Genomic DNA, 8,309 nt, shown 5'->3' on the forward strand with positions numbered 1-8,309 from the left:
ATATATGTATGTATATGCATGACTGGGACATTGTGCTGTACACCAGAAATTGACACATTGTAATTGACTCTACTTCAATAAAAAAAAATAAACAAAATAAAGTTCATGTGAAGAAGCCACAAAAGATGGTCATCTACAAGCCAAAGAGAGATACCTGGAACAGATCCTTCCCTTATGATCCTCAGAGGAAACCAACCCTGCTGACACCTTGAGCTTGGACTTGAGTCTCCAGAGCTATGAGAAAATAAATCTTTGTGATTGGAGCTACTCAGATTCAGGTATTTTGTTATGGCAGTCCTAGCAAACAAATAGAGCTGCTGAAATTAAATTTTGTCAAACTGACGTTCATTTTGATGAGTTCATTAGGTAAACTGTCCTAGAAAGGCCATTAACAGTAACTTACTTTATACCCATCACTCCTACTGCCACTAAATAACAAATACACTTTTGGAAAGAAAAGCAAATGCTATTAATCTACCCCACTATATGCCATCTTCAGCCGACACATTTATCACATTGTCATCAACATGTCTTGCAAGCAGAAAGAACACTAGCTTTGAACATGCTAAAATTAGCATGAGTCAATGCAGCCCAATAAGGATATTCTAAACACTATGGCTTTGAAGATTTAGTGGAGGTTGAAAAGTCAAGGCCTGTACCCCCAAGGAATTCAGAGAATTCAGGCTTGTATTTAGAACCATGGTCTCCCTTGTTGAATTTCACCCTCCCAAATACACACACACACACACACACACACACACACACACACACACACACAAGTTAAGCAGCATCACAGAAGCCTGATAACACCAACAGACAACAGGTGCAACACAGTCATTAAAAAAGGAAGGGCTCATAATGGCAGAGGGGCTTGGGGTCGGGGGACCCACATGGATGGTCCTCTGAGTCTCTGCCCACACTGTCCCGCCTGCCAGGTGGGGCTGCCACCTCCCTCTCTACAGATCCCGCCTACCTTTGAGGGCAGGGCTCCACAGAGTTCTGTCAACTGTCTCAGCCCCCAAGGACTCTCTCCCTTCTCCCAGATCTTGTCATGGGGATTACTTAAATCTCTCATTTTAATAACGAGAGAGTATATATAAGGATCAGCCTTTGCATCACACTGAACCCTCCTTCAGATTTATACAGATGCTATCACCAAGCATCACCGTCAGGTGAACTACTATTTTAATGGTACCAGGGAAACCACCGTCCTGTCCATTTTAATTAGTGGAGTGTTTGAAACACTGGGCACAATAAGACTGAGGAGGGTGAGACTGGCCATCCCTTAAGTCACTTTGAGGATGATTTGGCAAACAAGCCTACTTTGTATTTATCACCGAGGGTTTCTGTCTCCAAGCAGCACACACTGTTCTTTACAGCCCGGAGCTGGATCATTCTTATGACAAACAAGCAAGAGAGGAGAGGGTATTTCCATCTCTGTTCCACAGAAAAGGCAATTTAAAGTTAAGTGGTGGTTTAAGAGCTCAAGACAGAGAAGCAGGAATGATCATCTTAACCTCCTAGGTCTGGGATTCTTAAACCAGCTGTATGTCTTTTCTAGTTTCTCCACCTACCCCACCCACTGCCACCGGAGTGCAGTCCCTGATTATAAGCAAACCAGGGCTTGGTCGAGCAAAGGCAGTCCGGCTGCAGCCACCCTAGGGCCTCCTGGACTTGCAGAAAGGGGCGGGGCCAGAAGTGAGCCAAAGAGGGCCTTGTAGAGCCTGGGGCAACCCCCTCAACCCCGCCCCCAACCCACTTGCCTAGAACTGAGGATGCCAAATAGCCCCAACTCTTGGAGCACACCTGGTTCAACCTCCTGGAGCATCAATTTTAAGAGAAACCTTGGAGGACATTTTTACATTAAAAAGTACAGATATGTTACAAAGTAAACTGCAAATATCAATGAAAGTTCAAGATAAACAAATACTTGCTTCTGGCGCCTTGGCCTTGACCTCACACTTCCAGAAAAATGTGTTAACTCTCCTCACCTATTGAGATAATTTAGTGGAAATTTAAAAGAAGCTCTTGTAGGCATATATGTAAGTTAACATGGTATAATTTCTAGTAGTTTCCAGATTTTCAGAACATCATCTTAAATTTGTTTTTTTCCTTTTTTTTTTTTTTAACAGAAGACAGAATTATATTTTCTGGGAAAACCTACACAAAGGTTGGTAGAAAGACAGGTGTTATATGTTTCTAACCACATATCTTTCAGTCATCTCCTAATTATTCTTTTTTTCTTGATCAACCAGGCAAATTCGGAGCCAACCCGTAAAGAAGTAGCTCCCTCAGCTGCCGGCCTTTGCCTTTAATCGTTTCTGCTGTTACCAAGTACACGCAGGAAGAAAACAAATGCACCTTTAGGGAGGATAATTATTTGAAGCTTATAAATAAGTTTCACTTGAAATTTTATGAAATGTACCAGTGTTCTCTAGTCAGGGGGACATTATACAGATCTTGGTAGAACAGACACAGATAACAATTAAACCGAGACTTTTAAAGAACATCCATCAATTTAGTATCTCACAAAGTCTCAACTTCTGCTTCTTCACATCTTCGCAACACTGCAATGGACTGAAGATTCCCGTTGGCAAAGAAGAAGCATCATATGCAGACTTGGCTTTCTTTCTGATAGGACTAAACACTTCATATACTTAGTCAAGACAGAAAAATCACTCTGTACCCTAAAATAAGCCAAAAATAACATGACCATCCTGTCTGGAAGTTGGTCTCCAAAATAATAAAACTTGGAATGCATCCAATAAACCTGGACTCCCTAAAAAAAATTCTTTCCCTGAGTGTTTGCCCTAGGGACGTCTGAAGATAAGTCATGACTTTGGGGAATGGGATCATCATGCAAGAAAATCGTTTTTAACCGAAACAGCAGACAGACATGCATTTGAGAACTCTGGTAACTTATGGAGTATTTTCCTTCATGTCTTCATTGCGTTTTTATTTGACAAGCCAGTCTGCTGAAGCCCGATTCTGTTGCACTCTTGGCAAGTAAACACTTTCTTCCCTTTTCTAAATTCTCCTACCTCGAAGTCTTCTTTTGTCTGGAAGGACACGTCACGTCAAGTCCAGACTGCAACTCTTTACCATTTTCCCTGAAGCGTAGAGAACGCACACTCTGAGCTGGTACAAATGTGGGACCTGATCACCTGTCAATTTTATGTTTTTTTTCCTGCTGCCCCTTAAAATGCATTCAGTGGATTCATCCTTCCTGCCCTCAGATGAATGCTTGGGTGGAATAACATGACTTTTCTGCTCATGCAACTACTTCCAAGTCCCAAAAGAATGAAAATGTGCAGTCTGGGAAATTAAAGAAAAAAAAACCCCTCCAACCTGGTTATAACATTAAATCTCCTGCCTATGCCAGATTGCTTGCATGCTCGTCCCCTGTAGGGACTGAGGGACGGTGGACCCCTTTTCTTTCTCTGCCTTATGCACAACTGCTGGGCAGCAACTCATCCCTCCAAGATCAAAGACTGAACTGTCTTCACACCCTCTATTTATGGGTGCTTGAGTGGTATTCATTTTCCTTCAACTGACTGCTCACTCCTATCTTAGCCTCTAAACTTCTGGACACTACCTGCTGGGGTGCCCTCACTCCTGGGCTGAACTTGGAGTGGCCCCAGGCCAGTTATCTTTTCCACAAGGACCCACCAAGTCCTTAGGAAATCCTCAGGCATCCTTTGCCTGACAAACTCTGGGAAGGCGGGTGAGCCTGCTACCTGGGCCACCACGTGAGCCCCAAATGTATGTCCAGCTCAACTAGTGGTCCCGTGACATCGCCCCCACACCAAGTTTGGGATGAAGGAAGTGACTACGGAGGTCTCTGAAGAAATCCCTTTCACAAAGCTTCCTCTCTCAATCTCCGTATCCTTGAAGAGGCCAGTGGAGTTCAGGAGTTGGGAAAAGTTCTCAAATATCTACACTGAAATTTCTTCTTGCTCATCTAGCACTTTCCTTTACAAAGTCACATAACTTGAGTGGGTGCCTCAATCAAAACTTTGACTGAGTAACCAATTTTTTTTATACACACACAGAAATGTTTAGGCTAGATTGTTCATTTCCAATTATTTTCAAGTTCATTTTACTCTTGTAGAGCTAATAAAATTGAGGAAGTTGAGCATTAAAAGGGGTGTTCTGAGACATAAAATTCAACTCCCCCTTCACCCAGTGGGGAATCCTCTCTGCAATCCTGACAGAAGGTCACCTGGCATCGGCTTGACCTGCCTCTGGAAATAAACCTACTTCTTCTTCCTCAGGTGTCTGAGGAATGGCCTCAGAATTGGCCAAGGCTCCTTTTTGCCAGGTGAAATGTTCTCTGCTCCTCACACAGCCCGGTATTCAGACCCAGATCACCTTCCTCTGGCTCCTCTGAAGTTGATCTCTGTCCTCTGCAAAGGAGCCACCCAGGATGGGCCCCTGAGTAGAGTGGACCCCAGCCCCTTTGCTCCAGATGCCACAGGTTGGAGGTAGAGGGCAATGGTTAAGCACCCGGGTTCTAATCCCAGCTCTACTATTTACTGGCTCTGTCATCTTGGACCAATGACCTAATCCCTCTGTCCCTCAGCCTCGCCATTTGTTAAGTGGGAATGGTGACAGTTCCTTACTTCATGGAGGTGCTACAGGATTGAGATCAAACTGTGAAACACTCAGAACTGTGCCTGCACATAATAAGCCCCATGCAAATGTCTATTTTTTTAAAAGGCCCATTCTTATCACTGCAACCCACACTGGCTATTGAGCAGCTGCTTCACACTATGGTTCGTGCAGGCCTGGTGGGCCACTGAGATCGCAGGTTTCTTCCCTCCCATGAAATGCTGCTTAGCAGGGCTACCCCACCCGTTACTTTCTTGACTGATTCTGTGAATGCAAATGCAGAACGAGACCTTCAACCCTACTGTGAGCTCAACATTCTATAAACGATCTCTTGTCCAGAGACAAAAATGGGTCTCAGAGAGTAACCAGATTTATGGTTGCCACAACTCTGATCAATGTCCCCTCTATGTCTCTCTCCTGGTGAGTGACACCAGGGAGGTGCAGGGACAGAGACAGAGCCTTGGGGTATGTGCATCCTCCTGCGCCTTATCCTTTGGGATAGTATGAGATTTCAAGAAATGCTCCTGCAAAAGTAGGACCCACTTTACATCGAACACCATGGGGAGGGGGCCAGTGACTGAATTATGTGTAGGTCCCCAGCTTTGGGAACCTTGGTTTGTGAAATGTAAACAACCACAGCCACCAAGCTACAAGGACCAAAGGGAGCTGTGGGTTAGAAATCATCCAGCCAAGTTATGATCACACCAAAGTCATCACAAGGTCAAAAATAAAGGGTTCAGAGATGGATTCTGATTGACCAAAATACCTCAACATCTGGGGGCCTGGAGAAAGTGGGTGGAGGAGGACTGTATTTTCCACAAGGTGCTGATGGTATTTGCAAGGTAAAAGACGGCCCCCACTGTCAGCAGACGGGGTTCCTCCGGAAGAAACAAAGGGGGCAACCAGGGATAAGTAGGCACACCCTTGCAGAGGCAATAGTATAAACAAGGCAGAACAACACACACACATTCAGAAAACAATACCTGCCCTTGTGCATACAATGCACTCTGGTGCTTTCTCTTCCCTTCTATTGAATTTCATGCTTTAAAAAATGCTGGTGAGACTCACTATACTGATATCATAACACAGCTGAAAACTGTGTTTATGGCATGTCCCAATCTACAGCCCAGGAGGTTGCCAGAAAAGAAAAAGAAGTCAGTTTGGCATAAATTGAATTTGTAAATCCTTTCCAAGGTGGTCTTGAGCTAGCTTCTTTAAGAATTTGTTCTAGAGGGTTGCCAGGATTCAGTGTTTCCTTGTTTGAAGTCTGCTGGCTCTGCTCCCACCGCTCAAGCCGGCTCAGAGGGACTGTGAACACTTCACTGCTCTGCGATGCTTGTTATTTGGGCTTTGAACCATCCAGTCCAGATTCAGTTTCCAGACCCTGTTAAAGGGGTTTGGTCTGGTCTTTCCATATTGAAAAGAAGGAAACAGACTGGAAGCAACTCTGCCTTCCCCTGTCACCTGTCAGTATCCCCTCATCTTCCATAAACACTGGAGGATCTTCCTGATTAGAACAAAACTCTTTGCTGCTGGGCACCCAGCTCATGGCAGCCTCTCCTGCACCAGGACTGTATTCTTTCCGGGCCGTGCCTTACCTGCCTGCGTTCTTGGTGATGCTTCCCATGTGATGTACGTAAGGGCCACAGCGTCACAGTCCTAGTTTCCAGATCCCACCTCCCCACTATTAACTAGGGGATCCAGCTGGGAAATTTTATTTACTGTTTCAACCCAATTTTCTTCACATGTAAACTGGAAATACTACCACTTACCTTTGGGGCTTTCAGGAGAATTAATTTATATATGAGGGGTCCCTTCTCTTCCCTGGAGTACCAAGAACACCTTCCCCCAAGTGCTTTCCTCCCTCTGCTTTCAAAACACCACGAAAGGTTTCATTTGCGTCGGATTAAATCTAGAGTGTTATCTGGGACTGTCCATGTCTTCTGTACCGCAACGGAAACCGCAAAGCCTCCAAACAAGTTTCTAATGAGGCGATTCTTTGTCTTCCTCATTAATTACACAGAAACGCGAGAAAACCGAAACGGGTATTTCCCTCTAATCAGTAAAATGACCTGCGGGCATTAATTCATTAACAAGCATCAGACCGGCATTTTTCCCGAGAGCCCGGCCCCGGGGGCTGCGGGGCAGTGCGTCCTGCCTGGACCCTGGACCGGCAGGTCCCCCGCTCCGGGAGTGGCGCTCTCGGTTACCGGGCGCATCGGGGCAGGCCGGCCGGAGCCAGGAAAGTTTTCCCTGGCGGGAGAAGGTGTGGCCGGCCCCATGAGCGGGAACGAGATGCGGCAGCCCACCCCAGCCCCGAGTGCCGCGCTTCCAGCCTCTTCGGATGCCCTGGGGCCGGACGCGCACATCACCCCGCTGCAAGGAGTGCGTTAAACTTGGGGTGCTCACCAGGGGTCCTCACTCTTCCCGGGTCACAGTCCAGCCCCAAGTCTTCCCTCCCTGCTCCCATCCTCCAACCCCCCCAAACTAAAACCCACCCCCAAACCCTAGAGAGCCCAACCATAGGAGCCTGAGGCTCCGATCGGCCCGGGCGCCCCGTCCCGCCAGCGGTTACCGGCTCCTGAGAGGTGCGTGAGCGCCGCCGCCGCCTCCAGCCGCCCGTCCGGCCGGTCGCTCCCCGCGCTGCGGTGCGGCGGCGGCGCGCGCTCCCGACCTGCGGCGGAGGCGGCGCGGGGCGCGGGGCCGCCTCCCGAGCCCGAGGGCGCCGGGGCCCGGCGGAGGCGAGCTCTGCGGAACCCTCTGCCCACGCGGCCCTCACTCACCGTCTGGATAAGAGCCTGCCGCCAGCAGGCGAAGCGGACCAGAGAGAATGCTTTGCCCTGCGGCTCAGCAGGGTGTCCTCTGGCCAACTTTGGGTGACAGGAGCCCGAGAGCTGAGCTAGCGGGAGTGTGGCAGGGTGGATGAGGGTTAGAAAAAATCCTCAGCATTGGGATCAAGTTCAGTAAGGCTGGGCTCCATCATGTGCTACTTAAATTACGACTTCCAATTGACTTCCTGCTCCTGCCCCGTGGTACGGGTGCCCACCCAGTCAGATGTCCCCCAGACAGGGCATTTGGGGCTGGGCCTGGAATAGTTTAAGTTAGAGACTTGACTCCCTTCTCCCTTTCCGTAAGTAATTATCGAGTCCAGTCCATTGCCGACACTGATCTGGGCGCTGGGAAACAGCCTCCTGGAGCTTGTGTTCTAGAGAAGAGACAGGCAATAAACATAACAAACCAGTACAACGTGTCCCGTGTGGATAATGATAAGTGCTGTAGAGAAAAAATAACTCAGGAACGGGACGGAATGGGACAGAGAATGTTGATTCAACAGGGGGACGGCGTGGGGTGGGGGGTATAGCTTTAAACCAGGTGCGGGAGATGGCCTCACAGCGGAGATGGCTTTTAAATAAAGAACTAAAGATGAGGGAGCTGATGGTGAGTGAAGACAAAGCAACTGCTGTGGGCCCGGCGCTGAGACGGGCTTTACTGAAGGCGTCATTTCTTTACCACGCTCAGGCACCCTATCAGGTGTTACCATTACCATTTACATTTTAGAGATGGGGAAAACTGTAGCTTAGAGACGTTCAGTGAATTGCCCAAGGTCACATGTGAGTACACGGAGGGGCTTGCCTTGCTCAGGAAGCCTGGTGCCACAGAACCATAATTTAACCAGGACTGTACTGCAGTGGGGGAAA

The 8,309-nt window shown here is 47.8% G+C and overlaps 1 protein-coding gene across 1 annotated transcript in view; it reads right to left on the minus strand.

Moving 5' to 3' along the window:
* The window catches only part of MRAP2 (melanocortin 2 receptor accessory protein 2), a 42,154-nt gene extending 34,913 nt beyond the window's left edge, over nt 1–7,241 (minus strand). Inside the window, exon 1 of the mRNA XM_031455996.2 lies at nt 7,187–7,241. The gene's annotated coding sequence lies outside the window, so the exon portion shown is untranslated. The remainder of the gene's footprint in view (nt 1–7,186) is intronic.
* Between the last annotated feature and the right edge of the window lie 1,068 nt (nt 7,242–8,309).

This window comes from Camelus dromedarius, chromosome 6 (genome assembly GCF_036321535.1).
Source record: "Camelus dromedarius isolate mCamDro1 chromosome 6, mCamDro1.pat, whole genome shotgun sequence".
NCBI lineage: Eukaryota > Metazoa > Chordata > Mammalia > Artiodactyla > Camelidae > Camelus > Camelus dromedarius.